Source organism: Panthera leo, chromosome D3 (assembly GCF_018350215.1).
Source record: "Panthera leo isolate Ple1 chromosome D3, P.leo_Ple1_pat1.1, whole genome shotgun sequence".
NCBI lineage: Eukaryota > Metazoa > Chordata > Mammalia > Carnivora > Felidae > Panthera > Panthera leo.
The window spans coordinates 47,500,612-47,523,836 of NC_056690.1; positions in this window are offsets into that span (position 1 = coordinate 47,500,612).

A 23,225-nucleotide genomic window follows, 5' to 3' on the forward strand; every position below is an offset into this window, starting at 1 on the left:
GGGGGACATTTATTGTTCACCAAATACCCATGTAATCCTCTACATTTTCCAGCCACCCGCATTCAGGTAGAGCTAGAAACGTGACTTTTAGTGGCCAATAGACTGTGAGAAGAAAGGGTATGGGGGTCAGAGTGTCCATCAACCTTAGACCCTGAACACAGGTGACTGCTAACCCATGATGGACAGAAAGCACAGGTGAGAAATAGATCTTTGTTTCAGTATGGATCAGTCAAGGTCTGTCAGGATTTCTACTCAGATGGTTAACCGAATAGGTTTCATGAGGACACCACTGACTGATATGAGCAGGTAGAGAGAACCAACCAGGGGTTGAGACATCAGAGACTAGAGATGGCTGGAAGCTTTTACCACCCCTAGGTGTGATAAGACCAGAGGAGATATGGTGTCACTGGGACCCTGTGGAGAGTGTGAGCCCTGGAGAGAAGTCACAGCAAAAAGAGATATAGCCCCAGCCAAGGTTGTACTGCCAAAGGAAAGAGGGAACAGACAAGAAATGCCCAGACCCCTCTCTGTCCCTCCCTCTCTTTCTAACCAGTATCCCGAATGTGCCTCCTATAGAAACCTGACCAGCAACCAGAGGTTATGTGAGCCCAGGTGATAGTTTTTAAGGGTCAGCCTATAGGGGTACAGAAAAGTGGGGAGAATGGAATGGAGCCAATGGGAGCTAGTGGAAAGGATCCAACACAAGGAGCACCAACCAACACAGCCTACGTAAGTTTGGCCACCTCTGGGCTGTATTCCTGGGCACTTGGAGCATCTACTGTGCTGTAACACCCTGATTGAGTTGGATGTTATCTCTCGAACTATGGATCGTTGCCAGTTTTCAGGCAGGGGCACAATTGTGTGTTCTCTTTATACTTCTAGTACCCTGTATTGCACTTGCAATATAATCTTGTCACATATCAACCTAGAAAGGCACCAAACTACTATGTTGTAGTGCACGGCAAACTCTTTTCTATGAGATGCTATATTAACACCAGGTATTGTTTCCATTTGCAGAATTTAAAGATCCAAATAATAACTGAAGGTACCAGTGAGATATGTACCTTAAGTGACCTTATTAATTTGCCAAAGATTTTGGCCTTACAGGAAGCCGATATAAGAGCTATTAGTTATGGCAAATGTTTGCACTCCCTGCCTATGATTGGTACATAAGGACAATTGGGAGGTATAGCCCAAGGACTTGGAAAGAAGATCACCCACTGAGAATTAAAACAGAACTTCAATACATAGTAGATTAAAGCAGAAATGAACAAAATCATCTGAAAGATACAGTGTGGAACGGGGCATCCTGAAGTTTTAATATAACTACTTGTCACTAAGATACTAGTTGAGTTCATTTGGGTTTTTGAGATTTAGCTAAAATTGCCACAAATTCCTCTCCTGTGTTCTGTGGCCATTGCAGAGCATTCCTCAAGATGCCTGTAAATCCCTAGGAGCCTGGGGTTCTCATGGTCAGTCTGGTTCTGAGCTTTTGCCCTTCCTTGACTCCCACCTGCTGGCATCTCCAATCTAGGGTTTCTCCTTTCCTCTGTTCCCACTGCTCTAAGAACAACTGCACAAAACCTTTGTGAGTCTCCTACCGAAGGAGAGGTTTTGTATCAGAGACATGAAAACATTTAGAATTGGATTGTGTATGTTCATGTTCATAAAGATTCTATGGCTACTGCGTCACTGGCAATTTCTCTCTGCTCACATTTGCCAAAGACTACCCCATTGCTGTGGCCCCCTTCTCTCTGTTCTCTCTATCACTTCCTTTATTTTCTTTTTTGCTTTCCTCTATTCTTAATTTTTGTTTTGTTGTATTTATTTCTTAACTTAGTTTCTTTAAATTCATAAAATACAGGAATACAATCAGTTAAAAAATATAGAGGCATATAGATTTAAGACATTACACTCCTCTTTCCAGTGTTGGCTATTACTAATATTATTTTTTGTTTATTTATTAGCAAAAAGTTGTATCACCTCATTGCCTTTTTTAAAAAAATGTGTTTTTTTAAAAAATTTTTGAGAGAGAGAGGAGGAGAGAGGCAGAAGGACGGAGAGAGAATCTCAAGTAGGTTCCACATTTAGTGCAGAGCCTGACACGGGTCTCGATCCCACGACCCTGAGATCATGACTAGAGCAGAAATGTAGTCTACACTCAACTGTCTGAGCCACCCAGGTGCCCCCCACCTCATTGCTTTAATGTGCATTTTCCTGATTACAAGTGAGGGTAATTTTTCTTATATTATCTTTTGTCCCTTTGAGTTTCTTCTCTGAATCATAACTTTATATTTTTGCACTTGAGGCCGATCACTTCTGGATCCACTAGCAAATCTGATTCATAGAACTTGCAGATAAATACTGAACCCTGGAGGTGATCAGGGGAAAGTGCTGTCACCTGTGGGATGGAACCTGGAGGCCCACTCACATTCTCCACAGGATGTCCCTCCAGCTCTTCTCTGCCACCTTCATGTCCTTCTGTTGAAAGCCCTCAATTTTTGGTTGCTCCAAAAATAGAATAAGTTCTCACAACCTATCAATATCAGGGAGCACTACAGCCAATGTAAACCTCATCAATATGAAGGAAGTCATCTGAAGCCCTAGAACTAACTCAGATTTTGAGTTGAATTCATATTTAGTTGGTTGCCTATGTGTGCTCCTTGCAGAGGAAGACCACACAGTTGGGTTTGCCTAGAACATCTTTCATTGAAGCATACTGCTCTGGAATCCCATCAGATAGTGTCTCCTTCCCCTCTCAAAAGTATCCTGGTATCAATGATAGATTACAAGATCATCCTATCTTTGTGTGGTCTTCAGCAAGTTATTTGGTTGAGGAACCCATTACCTCACAAGTGATTGATAGACACTCATATGCTGTGGCAGTATTTTTAAAAATGACAGTCTACTAGTTTTATAAAAGTTGATGATATGGCTGCCTACGACTAAGTTCATACGGACCATTGGTTCAGAGAATGAGAGAATTTTTGAGCTGACATTAAAAATAATTTAGTGCTTTTTGTTTGCTTTGCTTTGTTCTAGCCATTGAGACTTTGAAAAACTGATACAAACTGCATGCTTTTCCCCAGGAAGATGTGCACCTATTGTGTATGTATAGCCAAGATTTTGTACACCATTTCGGAGTATCCACAAGCCTTCTGAAGTTCATCAGGGGACCTAGAATAAGAACTCTTGTTTTAATTCATATTACAGGTGAAGAAATTGAAATTCAGAGAGGTTAAATGACATGTCAAAAAGTAGAATGGGGGCTGCCTGGGTGGCTCGGTCAGTTGAGCCCCCGACTTCGTTTCGGCTCAGTTCATGATTTCACTGCATGCTGATCTGTGCTAATAGCAGGGAGCCTGCTCTGGATTCTCTCTCTCCCTCTCTTTCTGGCCATTCCTTCTACTTGCGCACATGTGCATAAGTGTATGCTCACTCTCTCTCTCTCAAAAATAATAAAAAAAATAAACATTAAAAAAGTCTTTAAACAAAACCAGAATGGGTTACAAGGAAAAAATATATTTAGAATCCCTTGATTTGTATTTAGTGCTTTTCCCCCAGTTTCCCCTTCATTGCCAAGTCTTATGCTAGTAAGGACATAAAGCTAAAAAGAGATTTCTTAGTAAGAATTTGGAATATTCTACTTTATAAAAGCAAAGTAAGTGTTGGCTCTGTCCTCAATGACTATTTATCAGATTGTTTATGGAGTTCCCATTAATATTTATGCGGCAATACCTACTGGCCAGCCTTTTTGCTGAATGGGCACTACAGAATCTCATTTCACAACTTACTTGCTGCCACTTTTATGGACATCCCCTGCTCTGGCCACCAGAATTCTTATTCCCTTAGCAATGTGTCCTTCAGTCTTACTTTTGCTCAACTTAATTTCCTTTGCCTAAATATTCCTACTCATCTATTAAGATGTTTTCAGTGGTAAATCTACTTTCTCTTTATAGTCTCCCTAACATCCAAAGCAGAGATTGTAGCTCTCCTTCTACTTCCGTACTTGAAGAAATTTCTATGGTGACACAGGACGTATTGTAATGAATGCTTTATTTACGCCTCTCTCCTACCTCATAACCCAACAACTGAATTTAAGCTTTGCAAGGGGCAGGACAGTATGTAACTCAGGTTTGCATACTAGTGATGGGGCCAGTGTTTAGCATATAGAATGTCCTCCAAAAATCTGTTGAATGAGATAAAAAATAAATCCTTATGAGATATTTTGCAGCACAATTTATCAAATAAAATCCAAGTAAGGAATAGGACTTGCTTTCCTTGCTTTCATAGGGCTTACTATTTACTGCTTTAGCTTTCTTCCTGTTTTCACGTCAAGGAAGCATCTTAGAGACTTGACAGTCTTTTTCTGTTTCCTTAGGACGGAGTCAGAAAAAAACTCACTCATTAGCTTGACCTGCAATGCTTACAGTCACAATTTGGGAGGGAGTTAAAAATATTGGTGGATAAATTACTGTTCATCCCGGAGGGGAAGCACATGAGCTCCTTGCCAGATTTCTGTGGCCTGGGGCACCACAAAAGATCTTTTTTTTTTTCTCCTTTTCCCAGGTATCTGTGTCAAAAAGAGTTTGCCAAGGAGCCAAAATCTTCATCTGTTTATGGCTTTACAGCCGATGAAAAATGCAGGATCATTAGAAACTAATTACTGGTTTCATGGCAATATTTATCACAAAAACTAATTTGATGTTCCAGAAGTCACTTCGGGGCTAGCTGAGCCCATTACTAAGAAGTATTATAAAGGTGGTTTTTTTTTTTTTCCATTTTAAAGTTATATAACTATTTCACTAATAAACCGAAACCAACGGGGGAAGACAATAGACAAGGATGGCCTGACATCTCAATGGCTTCCATCTGGCCTATGTAATTTCTGAAACAGTTTGTTTCAAAAGCATTCCTTTCCACTTAGAGGAAGATGTTTCAAAGGTTCATATATGGAAAATTCAATTGAGTATGCTTTTTGTGTATCCTGAAGAACGGATTATTTTAAAATGTGGTTAAATAGCTTACACAAAAGACATAATGATATATTCAAATAGGATTGCAAGTCCTAAATTTCAAGATCTTTGAACTATTTGCTGACTCTTACGTTTGCTACTATTGCTTTTTCCTTCTTTGCATGTATAGTTGCCTTCTGAGTGTACAGCTATTTGCATTTGTATTTCGCTCCCTTATTCATTCAATGAACAGATGTTGGTGATACAAAGATTTGTATTTCATGGATTATATTTAGTTTTGGAGAGATGATGCATGAGAATAATGATAAGACAGATTAAAATGCATTCAAATAAAACAGACTAAAACAGTTACAAGAGACAAAAAAGGAAATTATATATTAATAAAAATTTCAATATGGCAAGAAGATATAACAATTATAAATATTTGCATGCCTAACTACAGACCATCAAAATATATGAAGCAAAAACTGCAGGGAGAAACAGGCAGTCCTACAGTAATAGTTGAAGACTTCAATACCCCACTCTGAATAAAGGGTAGAAAAACCAGATACATGATAAGTAAGGAAATAGGGGGCTTATAATAAGCCAAGTAGAGCAAAGAGTCATCTACAGAACATTCTAACAACAGCATACACATTTTTCTCAAATGCACATGGGACATTTTCCAAAATAGACCATATGTTAGATCACAAATTAAGTCTCAATAGACTTAAAAAGGCAGATATCATACAAAGCAGCTTCTCCAACCACAATGAGATAATCTAGAAATCAATAACAGAATTAAACTGGAAAATTCACGAAATTATAGAAATTAGACAATGAGCTCTTAAAAAAACCAATGGATCAAAGAAGAAAACACAAGTAAAGTTCGACAATACTTACAGAAGAATGAAAATGAAAATAAAAATACCAAACTTATGAGATGCAACAAAAGCAGTGTTAAGAGGGAAATTTATAGCTATAAGTGCTTACATTAAAAACATATAAGTGCTTTTATATTATAGCTATAAGTTCTTACATTAAAAGCATCTCAAATCAACAACCTAATTTTACAACTTAAGGAACTAGAAAGAGAAGAACAAGTTAAACCCAAAGCTAGCAGAAGACAGGAAAAGATAAACATTAGAGAAAAGGTAAATTAAATAGAAGATGGAAAAATCAATAGAGAAAATCAATGAAACCAAAAGTTGGTTGTTTGAAAAGATCAATAATATTGACAACTATTTAGCCAGATGGGCTAAGATAAAAAGAGAGAGAGAGAAAAAACAAATTACTGAAATCAGAAATGAAAGTGGGGTATTTCTATGGCTTCTGTAGAAATAAAAAAGACATGAGAGTACTATAAACAACCTTATGCTAACAAAGTGGATAACCTACAGGAAATGTACAAATTCCTAGAAACAAAAAACCTACCGAGATAGAATCATGAAGAAATAGAAAATCTGAATACCTATAACTACTAAGAAGATTGAATCAGGAATCAAAAATCTCAGAACAAATAAAAGCCCTGGACTTGATGACTTCACTGGTGAATTCTACCAAACATTTAAAGGAAAACTAATACCAATCATTCTCAATATTTTCCAAAAACTGAAGAGATGGGAACATTTCCTAACTCATTCTATGAGGCCAGCATTACCCCAGTACCAAAGCCAGACAAAGATACTGCAGGAAAAGGAAATTACAGACTAGTATCCCTTATGAACATTGATGCAAAAATCCTCAACAAAATACTAGCAAACTGAATTCAGCTGGATATTAAAAAGATTATAAACTATGACCAAGTGGAATTTATTCCTGGAATATAAGGATGATTTAACATACAAAAATCAATCAATATCATACGCCACATTAATAGAACAAAGGGGGGAAAAAGATCATCTCAACTGATGCAGAAAAAGAATTTGACAAAATTCAACACTTCTTTGTGGTAAAAACAAAGAATAAACAGATGTAAAACATGAAAACACATGAAAAGATGCTCAACATCACTCATAATTAGGGAAATGCAAAGGAAAACTGTGAGCTGACACCTCACATCCTTCTGGAGGGCTACTCTTAAAAAAACAAAAATAACACATGTTAGTGAGGATGTAGATATATTAGATCCCTCATGTGCTGTTGTTGGGGAATGTACAAAAGTGTAGTCCCTGTGGAAAACAGTATGGAGGTTCCTCAGAAAACTAAAAATAGAATTACCATATAATCCAGCAATTTCATTTCTGGGTGTATACTCGAAAGAATTGAAAGCAGGGTCTTGAAGAGATATTTGTACAGCCATGTTCATAGCAGCATTAGTCATAAGAGCTAAAAGATGAATGCAACCCAAAAGTCCATTGATGAGTGAATGGAGAGACAAAATGTGGTACATACAAACATTGGAATATTATTCAGCCTCAAAAAGGAAGGAAATTTTAAATAAGCTACAACATGGATGAACCTCGAGGACATTGTGCTACATGAAACAGGCCAGTCACCAAAAGACAAATGCTGTTATGATTCCACTTCTTTGAAGTACTTAAGAGTAGTCAAAATTACAGAGACAGAAAGTAGAATGATTGTTGCCAGGGGCTGGGGGAGAGAGAATGGAAGTCATTGATGGGTACAGAGTTTCAGTTCTATAAGATGAAAAGAATTCTAGAGATGGATGATGGTGAGAGTTGCACAGCATTATGACTATATTTAATACCATTAAACTGTACACTTAAAAATGGTTAAGATGGTAAATTTTATGTTATATGTATTTTACTACAATGCAAAACAAATGAAAAAAACAAAAAGAAAATGCAGAGCACACCCTTAAACTCAGAAATTCAGTGAAGGAGACGGCAGTGCAATACGAGAGAAAGAACACTGGAGTTGGAGGTAGAAAGCCTGGGTTTGAGACTGACTCCATCTCTACCACTGAGTCTTAATGTCTTCATCTGTAAAATGGGATAAAAAAAACAAAAAACCATTCCAACAACCTCAGGGCTGTTGTAAGGACTCAAAGAAATCTGAGAGAATTTTTTAAGGTAGAAAACTTGCTCCATTATCATAATCTCCTTTTTTATTTACTAAAGAAAATTTTTTGTGTTTATTTATTTTTGAGAGGGAGAGAGACAGAGTATGAGTGGGGGGGGGGGGGAGGGTCAGAGAGAGAGGGAGACACTGAATCTGAAGCAGGCTCCAGGTCCTGAGCTGTCAGCACAGAGCCGGACACAAGGCTCAAACTCACAAACCGTGAGATCATGACCTGAGCTGAAGTTGGATGCACAACTGACTGAGCCACCCAGGCACCCCCATAATCTTCTTCTTGATCTAATCTCATCATCTTCTAAACTCACTGGTTTGGTCCAGAAGGGGTCAGGGAAGGCTTCCTGGAAGAGATGGAAGTGAGCATGGTCTGGAAAGACGGTCAGGGCTGGGAAAGTGAAAAGTGGTAAAATGAAGACCCAGAGGCAGGCTGGTGCCTTACAGATTTTATAAAGAAAAACACCCCACTCTACATCTCCATATTGTGCTGGGAAAAGAAAATCTGCCTCTGACAGTTGTAATTATTTGCCTAACTAATCCTTGGTTTTGACACCAGTGCAACTTTATAGCATCTCATGTTTCTTATTCTTGCTGGAAGATTTTCTTTTTACATATTGATGAATGTGATTAAGGAACTTGGTGAAGACATGTCCATTGTGACAGGGTTACAAATCTCTTTTCCTAAAGGAAGGCCTACCTAGAGATGCCAAGATTTTCTCATTACTTAGGGTGCTTCTGGGTCTCTCTCTGTCTTTAAATTTTGCTTCTGTTTTGTTGCATGTGTTGATACAAGAGACAGGCTACACAGAACAAGGACTAGATGAGGTCCCAGTTCTGGATCCACTACCAACCACCTATGTGTTGTTGGGCAGACCATCTAGTCTCTCTCGATATGCTCTTAATAAATGGGTGGGAGATTAGGGGAGACTTCTAGGCTCCCTTCTAGGTCCCAAACTACATAAGTTGTTGTTAAGAATCACTATTTGGATTAAAAGTCATCCTAGGAGAGTTTATTTTAACAAAAATATTGAAGTAGCTGTATCTTTCCTCTGACATTAAGGAGCTTTAGATGTTCACAGGTAAAACCTTGGAGGTCAGGACCCATGGCTGACCATCTTAAACCCCCCTTGGTGCCCAGCAAGGCACCCTGTACTTAGCAAACGCCACGTCTATTGATGGCTGGATGAAAGAACAACTTTTCTTCCAAAAGAAGCCGTGTTTTCTACAAAGGGAAACGTTTGTGTCTTGTGTCATGCTTTGGAAAGGCTGGTCATTGTGAAGGGCTCTTTCTCACGTTAGAAGCAGCTTTAAATACAATGTGTAGTGCTTGTAACCCAGCCTGGGACATTAAATTCCTTGACAGCAGAGGCCACACTTTGTTCATTTTTGGACACCCCCAGTGCCTAGCATAGGGCTTTGCAAATCGTAGGTCCTCAGTTCAGATCTATTCAATTGAATTCAGTCAACTCTGTAAGAGCCATTTGTTTTTGTCCAATCACTCTCTCCATTTATTGAGTCAATCTTGCGAATGTGTAAAAGAATTTCTAAACTTCTGTTTCACTTGTCAAAATACATTGGCAGCATTTAGACTTTCAATAACAGTTAATCTTGTACAGATACCCTGTCCTTTTTAAAACCACTCCTCTTTCTATTACTCCCCTGATTGTAGGGAAAAGAGAAAGAAAAAAAAAATCCTATCACTAAACCATCCCCTGAGAGCCACTGCAAGTTCGAATTGCCATGAAAATGAGCTAGAATGAAACACAAAGGAGGAGGGAGGGGATTGCTGTTAGGTTTGCTGTCTTACTCTTGTTAACTGTGGGTACCAGACCTTCCTCACTGATTTGTATTAAGACCCACTCACACTGCATGGGGAGGCTGGTCCTCTAGATGACACCCAATGAGAGGCCCCATGAAATGACCATCTCTCCCAACACCTTCAATATTGTGTCTACTTCTCACGTCTTTAAGCAGTGGATTGGGTGAAATGCAACTGACAGAGTGGAGCAGAGAACCGGCATCTTTGAGAAAGAACCCATTCTAATATCCCTCCTCCTGCACCCCAGCCTGGTTCCTTCCCACAAACCCATCTCTGTGAAGGGCAGCATCATGTGCCCAGTGATCTGTACCAGAAGCCAGAAGCCCTCTTCCACCCCTCCTCCTCAAAGCCCACATGTAGCCACTCCTCAGATCCAGGAGACTCCATCTTGGGAATATTTCTCAAATCCCTCCCTTCTTTCCAAGGCTTCCACAGTCTAGCTCCAGCCTACCTTTCCAGCCTTGCCTGCCACCACCTTGCCCTTGACCTATGGGCTTGCAGCTGTGCTTTTTCATGAATTCTGCCTTTGTGCGTAGCCTCTCTCTCAATGCCATCCCTTCCCCCACTTCTTGTCTTGAGGAGCACCTCCTATTGTCTTCTTCAGACTCACCTGTGTGTGAAGCTTCTCCAGCTCATTTCAGCTGCAGACTCTTGGAGTCTCCATGCTCCCTTAGCACCCCAAGCCGCCACTGTTGCAGTGTTAATCACATTGCAATGCAATGATTTGTAAATGGCCTTCTGTTTTCTTGACTTAAATGGGAGGTCCTAGAAGTGGAGTCTATGCTCCATACCTCTATCCCCAAGGACTCAAAAGGGGCCTTGCACATGGAAGCTGATCAGTTAATCCATCAATAATTGGTGAATAAATGATTTGGGAATGAGTGGGAGGGAGGATTAGGAATGAACAGAAATTGAAGTGGAAAAACTGGCTAGGGCAGAGAAGGTGCTATTTCTTCTTTGGTGAGCTGTAGATAAATTTCTAAAATTTAATTTAAATTTATTCTATTTTGTTTTAGAGAGAAAGAGAGTGAGCATGAGTTGGGGAGAAGGATAGAAAGAGACAGAGAGACAGAGAGAGACAGAGAGAGAATCTTAAGGAGGCTCCATGCTCAGTGCAGAGCCTGACATGGGGCTTGAACTCATGAACTGTGAGATCGTGATGTGAGCCGAAATCAAGAGTCAGACACTCAACCGACTGAGCCGTGCAGGCGGCCCTAAATTTAATTTTCAAATTTAAAAGTAACGGTGGTGTGTGGTTGGCATGGCAAGTAAAATGGGAGGCGGCATGTAATACTTGTTCAGAGGAGGCATCGCACCCCGGACGCGTTCACAGAGTGCCTAAATGCTTAAAAAGAGAAGTGAAAACTTCTTTCTTATTTCCCTTGCAAATGCTTGTTTTTCTTTCTTTATCCATAATCCTTTCCCATTTGGAGGACACTCGTTAATCTGCAAAGCAAGCCCCCTTTCAGGCCATTAGTGCCAGGACGATGTGAAATAGCAGCCAGCCTGGGCCATTAGTGCCATGGTCATTTAAAACACCAGCCCGCTCAGGTTATTAGCAAGCCAGGGCAATTTGAGTGAACAACCTGTCCAGGCAATTAATGCCAAGGTAATTTAAAGTGCCACACCATCACAGGCCTGTCAATTAGCAAGGTGTCTTCCATTTTACAAACGGGGTATGCGACTCCTTGGGCACATTTGGGGTCTTCTGTGGCGTCAGGGAAAAGTCTGACCACCTCACAGCTCTCACATACTGTCCGGCGGTTGGTACTCCTCACTAGAGGCAGGTTTCTGGACTATCGACCGAGGGGTGGATGTTGAACCACAAATCTTAGAGATGCTGGCTTCCGTGCCTGGTGGCATCCTGTACAAAGTGTAACATCCTTCCCCACAGCATCAGAGCACACATTGTAATGCAGATTCCACTCCTCCAGATACTCTGGGGGGAGACACAGCACGATTCACAGCTTCTGCGGTGGCCCCAGAGGGTGCCAGTGTGTGCCAGCTGCCTGGGTATCACATAGACCAGCCACACTCTTGGCACGCCAGAGGGGGTTGGGTGCCATCTCCCATTTTCTGCAAAATCCAGCCTAGAAGCACAGATGAGCTCTGTGTTCTGGGGTGTTCCTGAAGAGATTAGCACTGTTGTCCGTCACACACATCATGATCGAATCTGGGGAAGTTTGGGGAAGGCGCGGGGGAGGGCCAGCTGGCTCAAGTGGACCCCTTCTGCCTGCTGCCTGCTGCCTCCAAGGGAAGATTTCAGGTGGCTTATCGGAGCTGGCTAGCAGAAACGGGACCCTTCCAGGTCGGCTGCGGAATGCGGGGTCAGGAACCATAAACTGCAGTGTGAGATGAGGGCTGTCAGCTTAGCGGAAGGCAGAAAGCATCAATCATTTTTATGAGGTGCTCTGACCTTGTGGGATAGCCAAAACAACTTTGCAGACCCTAAAACATTCTTTACTGACTTACTATCATTCTAACAATTATTCGGCATGCACAAAGCTCTTTTGCCGAAATACATCCTGTATGGTCTCTTATTAGTTACCACGATTAATCATTTCCATTCAGCAGTGGAGTTTAATCTTAATTAATTTGAAAACCTTTGTTAAACACATGTTCCAGCAACGCACTAGGAACTCTGCATTGGAGTTAAATAGGAAAGGCCTCTGTCTCCAGGAGTTTACAATCTTATTAGATTTCTCAGTCAAATCCTTCGTGGCACCCATCACAAGCACAGATAAGTTTCACAGATTTCAGAAGAAAGGTGTCCAAAAAAGACAGCAGAATTCAGGAAAGAATGACGAGAATTTAAGTAGGGGATTAGAGTAGAGAATAGAGAAGTGACTGCAACGTGACTCAGTGGTGGCTTGAAATAGGATGTGAAACCAATTTTTCCAAGATCTATGAAGAGCCTACATCCAGGTCCTCTGATCCTTGGCTATAGCTATTCCAGAATATTCTGTGACAGGGAGCAAACAAGCTGAATTCCCAGACACAGAGAACGTCTAATGGGGAAACTGAATCAAACATACCAGCAATAACTTTGGTTTTAACTGATATTTTCCATGCATTCGAGAGATTTACTAAATTTTCACATGTCAATAGATCCCTTGGACTGTCTGCTGGTGAACAATAAGGATCTTGTTCAACAGGGTCATTATGAAGACAAATGAACCCATTTAAAACTTAGTTTTCTCATTGTTCTATGGACTCTTTTGTATTTGCTAAAATCCTTCAAGGTCAAGATCAAATGCCTCTCCCTCCTTGAAAGTTTCTGAGATCCTTTTCTGGGAACCCATATTACTTTGTCATTTTATTATGACAGTTATTTCTTTCTATCTTGTGTTTCATCCTAGATTTTCAGGAACCAGGCAGATTAAGATGTTTAGTATTGTCTTATAAATCACTGAATCCCACAAAAATTCCAATGTTTTCCAGCATCTATACTTCTCAGACTGCCTCTTTCAGCCAGAAATACAAGAAAACTTTGTCAAAAGAAATGGTTTTTTTTCTTCTCATAAAATAGTTTCATTTAGATTCCAAACAAAATGAAAACGAAGAGAAGAGATGACTACAAATTAATCCACACACTCATGAGCTGGAAACCCCAACTCTCTGGCTCCAGCCAGTGGAAGCTTTGGATAGGGACAGGGTCCGGGTCCCTCAGGCTGCCATGGCCCCCTACATGGGCAACCAGCACAAGTGAGGTCCTGCTGGCCCTGGGGTAAAGGGGGGCAGACCAAAGGTCCTGAGGGATATGGACAGCAGATGGCCCCTCTTCTTTGAGATTTCTATTTAGAGTCTATGATTTATACTTAAAGATATTTCCAAATGTTTCCACTTTTACTTATAACTTTCAAGAGGCAATAAGATTTCTCTTTTATTTCCTCTCTGTATTCCTAGCACTCTGTTCAACATCTAGTTCTTATTCAGGAAATTTCTGTAATATTGAATTGGATATGGCTTATTTCTGTAACTTGTACTTTAAATGCACTAAATTCAACACGGTACACACAGGAAATAGCTTGTTTTTTTTCTCAACCCTCACCTCCTGATCTCTTTGGGCAAATATCCCTTTCATTGTTTCTTGTAGGTTCTCTGAGAGATCCTGTGTCCTCAAAGTCACTTTCATATTTTGGAAAAGTCCCATTTGGATAGTTAAGATTCCCTTTCAGTTATTAAATAGTCCAGTTCAGTTATGTTGAAAATTTTAATTTCACATCTAGTTAAAAACTTCTCCCCTCTCCTTTGCTCAGGCCTAACCTGTGTTTGGGGGACTGCAATGGGTCTTTGGGAATTTAGCACAGATTCTGAGACAATAGAAGTCCCATCTAACATCTTAATATACTATAACCAGAGTGGAGAAGGAGGAACATCTTGGGCACATAATGTACCGACCTTGGGTCTACTTGCTTCATGTGGACAAAAACCAAGATTAAGGTTTAGTTTTCAGTATTTTCAATTGATCATTTCTTTAGGGGTTAATATTGTGCTGATGACTACAGCAACCTTTAAGACTAATCACCCAGGCACCAAATCCAAATATTTTTCCAGCACAGAGTAGAAGTATTCTTTGCAGGGAAGAGGCTAATAAAACTTTTGCCTTGCATTCTGAATTTAGAATTAGCATCTGACAATCCCCTTGGAATTATAACTCTTGCATTGTTACACACTAAATAGCTACACTTGTCTTGTTAATAAAATCATAGTAATTGAGTAGCATTTTCATTAAGACAGGAGTGTGGTTCATTTTGTAGATAGATGAAAAAACAACCTGAGATTCCATAGAAACTCTGTTTTTCCATTCAGGTTGTGCAGAATCCATATTAGTGGGAAATTGTTTTGAATAAACATATCAGTGAGTCATATACCACTGCTCCTTCTGGGGTCAGCGTGACATGAGTCCCTGCCTTGGGGGTTATCAGATATTCTTCAGTTTCTTGGCTGCCTCATTAGCTGGCAAAGTGACTGCACATATCCATGTTAGAGACCCACTTAATATCCCCCAAGTGTATAGGTCAGACTTCCCCATGTCTAACAGTATCCTAGGTAGAGGTGGACACAGACAAGAGCTTCACTGAAGATGTTCTCCCAACCTCACTGCATCATTCAAGACACCCCACATGTGTACCCCATGCAAATCTCATCGTGATCTAATAAAACTTTAGGTAGAAACCAGAATCAAGGTTTGGCATAGATTCTTCATCTGTGAGAATTAGCAGGGTGAGTTAACTGATCTACAAGGATGGTAATCAGGAGTAGATATGGCCATAGTACCCCCTTGTGAGATGTGCTTAAGCTCTGTGTGTACTCTCTTGTGTTTAGTAGCAAAATTGAGGTCTTACAGCTGTGTAGCAGGGTATGTATGAGAACAGTGGAGCATCTTAGCAAGCTGTCCACACCTCAACAAGTGCCCTCTGGCCCTAAAATTTGGAGAAGGGTCATGGGGATTTGTATCTTAAGAAGAGCCTTCATATATATTTGCACAAACCCTCAACTTAAAATTAGGCAAATATAAAAGGAAACTAGGTTGTAGGCCAGTTATTATTTCAATGAAGACTAAAATACCAGGGCACCTGGGTGGTGCAGTCAGTTAAGCATCTGACTTCGGCTCAGATCATGATCTCACGGTTCCTGGGTTTGAGTCCTGCAGAGAACTCTGTGATGACAGCTCAGAGCCTGGAGCCTGATTCAGAGGCTGTGTCTCTCTCTCTCTCTGCCCCTCCCCTGCTCATTCTCTTTCTCTCTCAAAAAAAGTAAATACACATAAAAAAAAAAACCCTAAAATACCATTCTAAGACTCTCTACCATGCTTCTCTGAGCCATAGATGCCATCAGTGCATTTGGCAGCATTGGCTGAGCCAGGTTCCCAGCATAGCACTAAGCTACGAGGGAGATTTCACACATACATAAGTAATGGTCTCTATCCTTCAGAATTTCAAAATCTGCATTTTAACTATTTCCTTGGCAAATATTTATGTTATCATAATAGATGTTGAAGGGGCAAAGAAAGGAATCATATTCAAATGGTACAAACTTCCATTTATAGAATAAGTCCTGGGAAGGATGTAATGTACAGTGGGTGACTAAAATTAATAATACTATAGTATAGGGGTACCTGGGTGTCTCAGTCAGTTGAGTGTCTGACTCCTGGTTTCAGCCCAGGTCATGATCCTAGGGTAGTGGCATAGAGCCCTGTGTCAAGCTCCATGATGAGCATGGAGACTGCTTAAGGTTCTCTCTCTCTCCCCACCCTCTGCCCCTCTCCCTTCCTTGTGCACTCTCCCTCTCTCTAAAATAAAAATTAAAAAAAAATACTGTAGTGTATATTTGAAAGTTGCCAAGAGAGTAAATCTTAAAAGATCTCATCACCAGAAAAAAATATGTGACTATGTGAATGCTAACTAGACTTACCGCACTGAGCACTTTGTGACGTATATAAATATTGAACTGTTATGTTGTACACCTGAAACTAATATAATGTTATATGTCAATTACATACCAATAAAAAAAAAGAAGGATAAGTGGAATGGATTCTGCTTTCATAGTGTGATGGGAAGAACTTTGGCATCAGATAGGCCTGGATTTGAATTGTGTCACTGCACTTACCATCCATGGGGTGTTTGGTAAATTAGCCACCCTTTCTGAGTCTTAGGAGCTTCAACCATACTCATGGAGTAGGTTCCCCTTTTGAATGTGGTGAGGATTACATGAGTCTATGTATACCAAGTATCTAGCTTGGTGCCTGGCATGTAGAAGGTGTATAATAGACCCGATTCTCCAGGAAACGGACGCTAGGATTCGGCTGTTGGCATGCAGAGGTGTGCTGGGGAGTGCTCTCAGAGGAAGTCCTGCTAGGGAGGCAGGGTTGCTCGAGGGAGGAGCTGGCCTGCAACAAAGGGCCCATCCCATCCCATGGGAAGCTCCAGAGCTGGATGGCCCTTCAGAGACATCCTGAGTCAAGGGTGCTAGGCCTTTGTCCTTTGTTGCCTTGCACTGACTTCCTGTCTCCAGGGAGGAGGTGTAAAACGTGGGCGAGGCAGCTTCCATCTGCTGAGGGCAAGTCCTGGGGAGGGACACAGCTGCAAGCTGTTGGCAGGCAATACCCCCAGCAGCTGGGGGGATGTGTGAGCCGTCTGCCTGAAGGTGGGATTTTGGCGGAGCACCACAGCATCCACTCAAGAGGCTCCAGAAATGTGAGCTCCCTTCTGTCTTCTACATAATTCAGGATGTCTGTAGCTCACCATAGGTGATGAGGCATGAGTATGAACACTGGTAAGTCCCAAGTACATGTGTCTTAGAAGAAGCACAGACACATTGTGTGGGGGTTCAGAGAAATGAGAGAGGGCTTTTGGCTGGGGTGACTCACAGAAAGCTGGAGAGATATGCGCTGGAAGCATGAAAAACAGCCTAAGAAAGTCCTTCTTTCTATGTACTACAGACTAGTAAAGCTGAGTGATTACAGAGGAAAATGGCCTCTAGAGAGGTGGGAGAACTTAGGGAAAGTTTTATGGTTGTGTGTCTGTGGACCAACTCATGAGAATCCTTGGTCATGCTCATGAACAACAAAGATCCTTGGATCCAGTATGACTGGCTGCATCGGTATTAGAAATATTCATTTTTTTTAAAGCTCCCTAGATAATACTGATGCACCCTGAAAGTTTGGGGAATCCTGTCCCAGACAAGTAAGCCTCCTAACAGAGCTCTTTGGAGATGAAAGTATTATGTTGACTCTATGAAGTCTAAGCTCACACAGCTAATCAACAGAAGAGTCAGGATTAAAATATGCATCTCAGATCTTCCAGCCAGGTGAGGAAGATTACTTTCCTCTTATCATTTTCTCAAACTAACAGTACATTTCCCAGTCAAACTTGCCCACAGACTGTATTTTACATAGAGCACCTTGCCGCACTGGTGTTTCAAATGGGGAAAGGCCCAGTCAGTGAAGAGGGAATTGTATAGCAAAGGGCCCCTCCCCTTCTTAGGAAGACATTTGTATCTACAATTGGCGTCAATAAAATTAACTCTATGACTGCAAGCTTGTTGAGGGCAGAGAGAGGCTGTGTTCATCTCCGTATGCCCCTGACCCCACAACCAGAATAATTCCTAGTGCAATAATTCCTAGCTCAATAAAGCATCCATTTCACTCACTGGAATTAGTCCCTGCAGCCAGCTTTGCAGAACTAGTGTCCAGAGAACTGTGACTGGGTGCCCCCATCTCTTTGCTCCCCTCAACCCTGTGTGTGGGCCTGAGTAACTGCTATAATACCTCTGAGATTTGGTGTGGACTAAGTACTCTTACACTCCCTAGCATGACTTCCAGGGGAACACTTACCTAAAGAATAACTTTCTGCTTCCTACATATCAGATCTTGGGATCTTCCTGTCTACACTTGGGCTGAAGATTTTGTAGTACTCCCCAGAATGATAGTTCTTTATTCTTTGACCTCTCCCTCACCCCCATTTTTCCCTTGATTTTGGCCCCCTCTCTTACCTTATATTCCTCTACATCTCTCTCTCTCTCTGCTTCTCTCTCTTTTTCCCAATGGGGTTTTAGAAGTCATGGGAGCCCTGCCCTTGAGGTCCAGAGGCTTGAGTGTCTCTCTGTCTTTTTCCTGTTGTACATCCACAGGGAAATTGATTTGCTTTATTTAACCCTCATTTTCTTCATCCACTGAATGGGATTGTCCATATAGGTATCCAATTATACCTTCATCGTGTATAGAGTTATTGTGAGATTAAGTAAGATATTTGTGAAAATTTGTAAACATGAAGCATAATGTACACAGTAAGTATCATTGTTACTTCCTATCTTTATTCTTCCACGTGTTTTTCTCAGAAAGTATGCTTAAGGATATTAGAAAAATACACAAAGAAAGAAGAGAAATGAGAGCATTCACTAGAGAAAGTACTTAAGATCTCAAAGATAGGCTCAGTTCCTTTGGAGGGCTGAGTCCAAGTAGGACTCCTTACAAAATTTGATCAAGTGGTGCACACTTACTTATGTAACATTAAAAAATTGTTTATACTCAGAGGCCTAATGTGTCCCAAATATGTAAAATATTCACTTAGTGTGATTCGTAATATGTCCTATGAGATGAGGAAAGTATGCAAGAAAGAGGGGGAGGAGGATGGAAGGAAACTAAGTGAGGAAAAAGGAATAGAGGATCATGGATGATTGATGTGGAAGCAAAAGGGGAAAAAGAGGAGACAAAAGAGATGGGAGGAACGCCATAGACTCTGTGAGAAGCAGCAGTGGGATTTTTAGCCAGTGATTAAAGGCAAAGGTCCTTGGGACTCATAAAAAAGGTGATTTATTCAATGTTGGGCATTGGCATTTGGCTTTATGAAGTATGTTAGGTAGTCATAGAGTAAAAGGCTCCAGCCCATCAGGTCCAGACTTGAAACACCTGGAGGCCTTGTTTTGTTTGAGGTGACCGAGAACTGGGCTGAGGGACAGGCCAGGGTTCTGTCTATGTAGACAGCTCAGGAAGTGTCTGGGCTCTGAGACCCCCCAGGCGGTCCTCCCTTTCCTCCACCCATGCCTGGAAGAATTCACAAAAGTGGCTCAAACCAGGGACCTCAAGCATTTACTCCATAAAGGAGCCTATCTAGTGAAAGAGGGATAACAGTCCAACTTCACATATCCGTGAAATGGTAAGAGTGTGTAAGGCTGCTGTTTAGGTGAGCAACTAATTATGGTATGAGTTCAAGTCTCAACTCTACCACTCCCAGTTGCCAGACCTTGGGCAATCCACTTCTCTTCTCAGGGTCTGGGTTTCTCCATCTTTGAAGTAAGTCTCAAGGCCGCAGGTCCCTTTGGTCTTTGGCATCATCTTGGGAGTTGCACACTGCTTGTGCCAATGCTCACAGAATATGAGATGACTGTCCACTCTGGCTTGTCCCATAAGTGATAGGAATGATAGCTCTCCAGATGTCTCAAGGAGAAATGGTTTTGACTGAAGGAATGAGAATACGCAAAATGTCTTTAGATATTAAGACATTATCAGTGGCTCATTTGTACTATCTCAGGAGTCTGACTAAAAAGAATTTATTAGGTAATGTTGCATTATAATATAATGGGATTCCACATTTAAAAAATATGTGTAATATGTTTATTTTTCTTTCTATCATCTCCATCTCTATCTACCTATCATCTATCATCAATGAATCCACTCATCTACTGTAATCTTGTACTCATCTGTATTATTGTTGTATTGAGTCTATCTCCCACACCACATGGTACATTGCAATAGTGCAGGAACCACATCTGTCTCATTCACTCTGAGTCAGCTTTGGTGGGAACAATGTCCAGCACAGTAAGTGCTTATAAAATTTTGTTGAATGAATGAATGATCCATGCACAACCTATTCCTTGTTTCTGGTCATTCTTCATTTCTGATGTCTTTCTCCTTGTGTGTCGCACTTGTGCTGAAAGAGCTTTCACACTTTTCATTTTTTCTTGACGTATAATTCATATACCATAACATTCACCCGTTTAAAATGCACAATTCAGTGGCTTTTTGTGTATTCACATAGTCGTGCAATCATCACCATGGATGACCTAACTCTGAAATATTTTCATCACCCCCAAAAGAAACCCTATACCCATCGGCAGTCACTAGACATTCCACCTCTTCCCTGCCCCTGGCAACTGCTGATCTACTCTCTGTCTTGGTGGATTTGCTTATTTTGGATATTTCATACTGGTGGAATCATACAGTATGTGGTCTTTTGTGTCTTGCTTCTTTCACTTAGGGTGTTTTCAATTTTTTTTAATGTTTATTTAATTTTGAGAGAGAGAGAGAAAGAGAGAGAGAGAAAGAGAGAGAGAGAAAGAGAGACAGAGAGATCAGGCAGGGAGGGGCAGAGAGAGATGGAGACACAGAATCCGAAGCAGGTTCCAGGCTCTGAGCTGTCAGCACAGAGCTCAATGTGGGGCTCAAACCCACGAGCCATGAGATCATGATGTGAGCTGAAGTTGGACATTCAACCGACAGAGCCATCCAGGTGCCCCTATTTAGGGTGTTTTCAAGGTTCAACTGTGTTGTAGCCTGTATCCATACTCCATTTTCTTTTATGGCTGGATAATGTTCCATTGTACAAATGTACATATTTTGTTTACTCCTTCATCAATGGATGAACATCTGGTTGTTTCTCTTATTTGGCTTTTATGTATAATAAACATCTCTTTGCAAGTTTTTGTGTGGACACATGTTTCCAGTTTTCTTGAGTATGTCCTAAGAGTGGAATCGCTGGATCACTGTTCCATTCATCTTGGTATATGTCTTTCTAGTTCTTTATTTCAGTCCACTATTTCTTCTTTCTGTTTTCCCTTGGTTAGAACATTTTGTTTTCATTTTGCTTTAGAGATGAGAACCTCAGTCATTACCTGATTGTGCCCTGCTATGTGTGTGGGCTAGCTGACTGTGAATTGAGAATGGACTCACTGAATTATGGAAGTTCTCTTCCACAGGCAGCCACCTATTTCAACCAGGGCTATACTTGAGTACTGGAAACAACATAGATGAGGCTAGTCATTTCACTCTCTACCACTTACTGTTACCTCATTTGTTCCCAGAAGGTCCCCAAAGAATCATCATAAAGATGGTTCAGAGCACCAAGGCTCCTTGATGGCACATTTTAGTAAAAAGCCCATGGACCAACCTGATTCCACAGGATAAGGATAGAGATGTTTGTTTTTGCATTGCAAAGAGGTGATCTGGAATCTTGAAACTTCTTGCTAGTCAGACCAATAATGGAGGAAATAAAGGGTGAATTTGAATGAGCATGCTGACCATCAGAATACTTCTTGGCTGTCAGCAAGTCCAATGTAATGCTGGAGAATGAGAATGCTTGATGCCCAGTTAAAAGGTTCCAATCAATGAGAGGAAACTCGTCTATGCAATGGAAGAACAAAAATTTGCTTGCCAATTCCCTGAAAGATCCCTTTTAAGCATCGAGATTTCTAGAGCTGGGTGGGTGGGGGATGGGTAACTCAGATATCATCTAATAGATTATTAATGTTTCAAGGATTGCAGAATCATAAAAGTTAAATATGAAGAGTAGCTATTAGGCTTTTCCAATGCCTCAGCTGCCAATACCTTCTTCTTCCTCCTTCTTCTCCATGCTTTCAGGTAGGTTGTCAGGTCTGGTTTAAAATGATACCAATGACTGAGCTTGTTCCTTTGCTGTAGGTGTCTCTGGTGAGATTTGACAGGAAGTTGGCCAGAATGTTTTCCTAAACCAGGAAATGAGAATGTCCTGGTGTGAAGCTCAACAGCAAGACAGTACCTGCTGGAGGGGGAGGGGGGAGCAGCTGGAATCTGCAGGTTCAAGATGTCATTAAAGTCAGACAGAGAAATGGAGTGCCTTTTATTCATTGGAAGCTGGTCCTAATGTTGGTCATCATTTGAGTAAGTGGCCCCCCATATGGCTTGATTTGCGATATATCTGGAGGTGCTTTCATCCTCTCTAGCTTGTGCATGACTATCTGAAGCTTACCATTGGCAATACTTTCCTTTGCGTTATGATATGATTCCCTATTAAAATGTGAACACACCTGAGAAAACTGATTAACCCTGATAATCATTTACCTTGATATATATTTAAGCAGCAGATCCTTTCCAACTAGCAGTTCCCAAGGACAAATTTGGATGAGACTAGGGTGAGAGCCAGGTAGTAAGGTGGAGAGGAAAAGCCAACTTTGCAACAGAAGCACATTCTCTGGGGAGCTTGTGTCTTTGGGTAGCAGAAGGTACTTGTTGGGGAAGAAGATCAGACAATGTGAAGGGCAAGTCTGTGTTCACCTTTGGCATCATATAGACTCTGGTCAATTCTGTATATCACGCCCACTTCTTCCAGCCAGTCCAAGATGCACTCCAAGGTGTGCACCAGGGCTGACTCTATGTATCCTTCTCTCCTGACCCAGAGGCCCTCTGCCTCAGGCAGAGACATCAAAACAACATGTACCTTCATTTCATTTGGAACCACAAGTGAATTTCCAATTTCCTTTACACCACTGATGGTCCAGCAGGCATCTGGGTCTGCAGACAGTCGGAGGCTGCAGGCAGAGTCTTTATCTCGGTATGTGGCAGTCAGAACAATGGCCCCCAGGAAGTTGTTTGTGCAGTCCTTATCCCCAGAACAGGTGTATAGTCACTTTACATGGCAAAAGAGGACTCTGCAGATGTAATGGAGTTAAGAATCTTGAGATGGGGAGATTATCCTGGATTGTCTGGGTGGGCCAGTGTCCTCACAAGGGGCCCGAAGAACAGAGATTTTTTCCTCAGAAAGAGACATGATATGGAAGAAGGACTCAGGGAAATGTGAGGCTGCTGGCTTTGATGAGGAAGGGGCCACTAGCCAAGGAATGTAGAAAAAAGGAGGGAAAGGATTTTCTCCTAGAGCTTT